The sequence below is a fragment of the Perognathus longimembris genome, chromosome 5 (genome assembly GCF_023159225.1).
Source record: "Perognathus longimembris pacificus isolate PPM17 chromosome 5, ASM2315922v1, whole genome shotgun sequence".
NCBI classification, from domain to species: Eukaryota; Metazoa; Chordata; class Mammalia; order Rodentia; family Heteromyidae; genus Perognathus; species Perognathus longimembris.
Window position 1 is genome coordinate 59,935,651 of NC_063165.1, and position 6,000 is coordinate 59,941,650.

Genomic DNA, 6,000 nt, shown 5'->3' on the forward strand with positions numbered 1-6,000 from the left:
AGCTTGCACTTTGGGGCTGCTAGGAATCAATCAATGGTTGCCCGCAGGCCACTTTCGCAAGACAGAAAGCAGCCCTACTGGAAGGCTGGAAGTGGCTCTGCCCCACTTCAGTCCCCCAGAGCCCAGAGGAGAGATGTGATTGCTAGAGGCTCCAGTCATAGTCCCAATGTCTCCTGAGTGCCCTCTAGATGCCCAGCTCAATGTTAGAGGGGACAAGGAGAAGCATGGGAGAGTGGAAGATAGTCTGAATCCTCTGGAAAGTCAAGGTTCCAGGCACACTTAACTTGCTTGAAGCCTGAGGTGGGGGTTGGGGGGAGAGGACAGGACACTCCTGACCACCAACCTGGGAAACACCCTCCCTCCAAACACTGCTTACTCTCCTGCCCAAGATTCCAGCCCCTCTGCTTTGAAAACTTTTCCCAGCTGCTGTGGGAGATAGGATCTGAGGGCAGGATCTCCAGGTAGCCTTGCTCAAAGTTCCAGTTTATGAAATTATTTGTGAAATAATCTGTGAAGAAGCCTACAGCAAGTGCTACATAACAGTAACATGTGGGTATGAATCAAAGAACAGAATGTCACAAATTCAGTTTATCTCTAAGAGGATGCTATATTAAAGATTAAGATTTTATTATTTTTGTTTGTTTGTGCCAATCCTAGGGCTTGAACTCAAGACCAGTGTGCTCTGATACTGAGCTTTTTTGAGAAGGGCTAGCATCCTAGCACTGGAGCCACAGCTCCACTTCTGGCTTTTTTGCTGGTTAATTTGAGATGAAAGACTACAAGATTCCTGTCCAGGCTGGCTTCAAACTGGGTTCCTTAGATCTCAGCCTCCTGCGTAGCTAGGATTACAGACATGAACCATCAGTGCTTGGTTTAAGTAAACAAGTAAATAAGAGGCTATGAAGAAATTTTTGAGCCAGGTATGCAATACATCTTTGGTTTTACACGGATTCCTCTGGCACTATGCAAGAAAATGGATGATAGGAGCAGAGAACACAAGTCAGGAGAGTGGCTTGGAAGCTAACATCAGTAGAGATACCATAAGAGCCAGAATTGTGCAACCACAGAGGAAAAAATGTTAAGACCTCTAAATAATGCTGCCATTTGGGGGAACAAATGCAATTTGCTTATTATATCATCTCTCCTCATCATAAGATGAGTGGCGATCCTAGCTCCTTATTTTTAATGAGGAAATTAAAGTCACTCGGGCAGTCAAGAAACCAGAATTTGTACCTGTTATGCCAAGTCGCGAGAAGACCACCAAGAAGGCCACCGAGACTCAGACGTTCCAAAATGCAAGGCAAGGCTTTATTCAAGCGAGCTGCAACTCGGGCCTCGTCCTACCCACCAACACAGCAGAGGTTAGGAGGAAGCCCCGAGCTGTGATTGCACAGGGCTTATAAAGGCAAAATCAAAGTTACAGCCATCAGGTGTTCAAGCAAGACAAAAAACAAAGTTACAGCAATAAAGTGTTCAAGCAAGAAAGATCAGGACATGGGTACAAATCTGATTGGCTCGAGGCATTTTGGGGGCTGTTAGAGTTCAGCATTCCCAGGCGGTTAGAGTTCTTGACCAGCTGGGCCCTAATAAGCTTGTCCTGGGTTTGCTCACAGAGCCTGCTTATCTCAGGTTCGCATGGTAAAGTGGGGCCTGACTTCAAAATGGCTTTAGTCTGGCTCTTCAGTACCCTCTCCCCACATTTCCAAAAGTCCTTAGCCATTTTCTTCAACAGCCCTTCCCTTCTGTATCAGCCCTACTTAGTTAGGATTAAAGAGCAAAAACCTGGAGAGAAATTCTTTTGAAAGGTTGCGCAATCCCTAGTCATCAGTTCTATTTTCTAGAACTCTGACCAATCTTTAGAGAAAACCAGGAAGGCTCACTCTGATCCCTTGGCTTGCCATGCCACAACTTCTCTCCAGTACCTACGAAACCTTGAAGAAAATTGGGGTTCAGAAGCAGATGAGCAGTCAGGTGGGGGGAGGGGTTTCCTGGTAAAAGTCTAGCATTGGATCACCACCACCCCATGAAGCAGCTTCCCCAATATTTCTCTCTTAGTAATTTGGGCCTTCCGACCTACATGTGAGTGATTGGAGGCTGCTCTGTTTGTGAAGCTTTTTGATCCATTTTCTCAGGGGTCTCTGTCTTGATTGGGGTTTTATTTTTCTCTAGAAGTAACAGACCTACTTTCCCCCTAAACACTCTCAGTTCTACAACTTCTACTCCTACCATTAAATGTGATCACCCCCCTCCAAAATTTGTGTGTAAAAATCGTAATCACCCAGGATATAGTATTAAGAGGTAACTAGATATGAAGACAGAAGCACCATGTATGAGACCCATGTCCTCATAAAACAGATCACCCAGTGCTCACGAGCCATACAAGAACTAGAAACTTCCTGAACTACCTAGCCAAGAACAAGAAAGTAAATTCTGACTAGAGATCAAATCTATTATCATCTCAATCTTAGACTTACCAACTTCCAGAAATATGTAAATATTTGTAAATATATACAAACCACCTGATTTTAGCTACTTCTGTTATCACAGCCTTTACAGACTCAGACTCCCATCCCTACCACTCCCTCTACCTTTACCCAGGAATAACCTTTTGGGTCTAACCTTTCTTGGCCCCTACTTTAGGCTATTTACTGACTAATAGAAATGAAATACCACTGTTTAATATTCATTTACAACAATCCATTTGCAAACCATTTTCATGGCCCTCTTAAATCAGAAGTAATATTATTACAAAGCCTTGTGGGAGTGAAAGGCAGTAACTGTTAAAAATGTCCTCCCAGATTCTTCTTTCCAACCCACCACAGATGCTTGTGACAACCTTTAAATAAACCCCACAATTCTCTGAACACCTTCAGTGTAGTGTTTAGTGTGAAGCTAGGATCAGGGGACTAAAGGAGTTATAGTCTGCCTGCACACCTACATTGACCCTCACTGCTGACAGACTTAAGAGTGAAACGTACACACACAACTAAATCTGTAAAGCCCAACTGAGAAAATAGAATGACAGTATCTCTAATTTAAGCACCCAGAGGCATCTCCTGCCAATTGCTATAAAGCTGACCTGCACAAATAGGCAAACGGACATGGAAGGGAAAGGGGAGAAACACTACAAGGTAGAGGTTTACAAACAGATCTCTTGGGAAGACCCCCAGCCACAAAACATGGGAAATGGCTAGCCCCACATGCCCTAGTACAGCAAGTAACCTGCTGCTTCCACAACTTCAGAGCAGAGTTCAGGCATGTGATGGCCAGGAGAGTCAGAGAATAGATGAAATCATGCATGCACACAGGCTGCTAGGTCCTTAGGAGAATAGGAATGTAAGTGTAATCTGAGTCTACATTATCAAATCAGTTATGTTTCAGATGAATATATCTCTCTGTCTCTGTCCATCTGTCTGCCTTTCTCTCTCTCTCTCTCTCTCTCTCTCTCTCTCTCTCTCTCTCTCTCTCTCTCTCTCTCTCTCTCTCTCTCTCTCTCTCTGTACTGGAGTTTAAACTCAGGGCCTCACATACTCAAGTAACTTTTTCCCCTTTTCAAGGATGGCCCTCTACCACTTGAGCCACATCTCCACTCCTGGCTTTTTTCTGACTAATTGGAAATAAGTGTCTCTCAGATTTGTCTACTCTAGCTGGCTTTAAACCACACTCCTCAAAACTCAGCCATCTGAGTAGCTAGGATTGCAGTACCCAGTTTAGCTCTTAATCCATAATAATAACTGCCACATACTGCATATCTGCATGCAAAGCAGCTTAGTGAATGTTCTCGTTTCATCTCCCCTCAGAGGAGGGATATTAGTGTTAAAGTCCTAGTGTATTAAAGTCATCCAGAGAAACTTTTCCTGTTCTTGCCCTAGAGCCAATCTTAGCATGAGATTTGTACATGAGGTCAGGAGGACAAGGAAATGACTACAAATGCGACTTAAAATATTTTAAAATTGTGAGTGCTATTTTCATGGCTGTCTGGTCTTTGGATGGGGTATTATTATAAAACTTCACTAAGTTTTCTTAAGGAGGAAAAGTAGTGTCACATCAGACATTACGAGAGGTAAAGTTCTAGATATTTACTGACAACATTCCTTTCTCTAAAGTTTTCCTAAAGCAGCCTGGTCAAGCAGCTTTCCACATTCCCACATTTCTCTCACCCACATTCTCTGACTTTCTCATTTCCAGATCCTTCCCTTTCAATGGCTCTCTTAATTTTGCTCTCATAGACAAAGATATGCACTGAGTACGGGTGGCTCATGTCTGTAAATCAAATTACTCAAGAGCCTGAGATCTGCAGATCACAGGCTGAAGTCAGCCTGGATAGGAAAGTCCATGAGATTCTGATCTCTAACTAACTGTCAAAAGCCAGAAGTGACTCTGTGGCTCAAATGATGGAGTGCTAGCCTTGAGCAAAAGAAAAGCTAAGGAACAGTGCCCAGGCCCTGAGTTCAAGCCTCAGGACTGGCACACACACACAAAAATTTGCCTCTCTCAATGTCTCCAAAAGATATAGATAGATAGATGAAAAAGAGAGAATTAGTATGGATATAATTCTTCATGAAAGGTTTACCTTATACATTCTTCCCAGTGAGTCCTCTTTAGAGTAACAGTCACCTGTGGGATATAGGCCCCTTTTGTCCCCACTGATAGATAAGAAACAGGTTTACAGGTAAAGTGAGTTGTCTCAGATCCACTAGGAAGCATCAGTCTGGTCTTTGATGTCAAGGCCTCTTTCCTTCATGGATCTGGATCCCTGTCAAAAACTGGACAGCCCATCAAACTTCAAAGGCTGCAGCTGTTGTCAGGGACTAGTGACTCACATCTGTAGTCCTAACTACTCAGGAGACTGAGATGTAAGGATCATAGTTCAAAACCAGTGTGGCCAGTGTGGGTAGCCAGCCCTGTGACAGAAGTCATAACTAGGCCCAGGATACCAAACAATCCAGCAATAGCAGGAAATGCAAACACTCAGGGACATTGAGGAAGCATCTTGTAATAAATTCTCTCAAAAAGGTCTAGGAAATTTACTTCCCTTGGGGCACTTTTCTGGGCACCAAAGTAGAAGCAGCCTCCTGCATATTTATGCTCTGATGTTGGCCAATAGGATATCAGGCAGTAATAGAGCTTTGTGCAAGAGCATGTGGTGGGGGGGGGTCAATGAAACCTCTTTAGAATTAACTAATTTGAGGGGACAAGGTGGAGGAAAATCTGTTTGTAGAGCCAATGAGTGGTTTGTCTGGAAACTGCTTTGGCAAGTTTTGTTTTTTTTAATTTCTTTTTACTTATCTAACTTTCTGTCCATTTACTTTTCCATTGAACTGAAAACATTTCGTGTAGGACCTGAACTCGGAGTATCTAGCATTCTCTCTCTCTCAGTATGCTTCCTCAGGATGGTACTCTACAACTTCAGCCACGCCTCCAGTCTGGCATTTGCAGGTTAATTGAAGACAGGGTTTCATGAATTTGTCTGCCAGGACTAGCTTTGAAGAATGATTCTCCAGGTCCTAACCTCCTGAGTAGCCAAGATTACAGGCATGAGCCATGGGCTCCTACCTTTTGATTAGATGCATCCAAGTCTGGAACTGTTATGTGGCCTCCTCATTGCTGATTTCACATTTGATCCTAATGCACTCTGTCACATACTTTCTGTTCAACATGCTGAAAACTGGCCTACTTGGTACCATGCAGAAATCAAACCAGAGGTACTGGGGCTGGGGATATGGCCGAGTGGCAAGAGTGTTTGCCTCGTATACATGAAGCCCTGGGTTCAATTCCCCAGCACCACATATACAGAAAACAGCCAAAAGTGGTGTTGTGGCTCAAGTGGCAGAGTGCTTGCCTTGAGCAAAAAGAAGCCAGGGACAGTGCTCAGACCCTGAGCACAAGGCCCAGGACTGGCAAAAAAACAACAACAACAACAACAACAAAAACCAGAGGTACTATTTGGGTCATATTTGATTCATAGATCAATGTGTTTCTGGATCCTAAAACCAAATT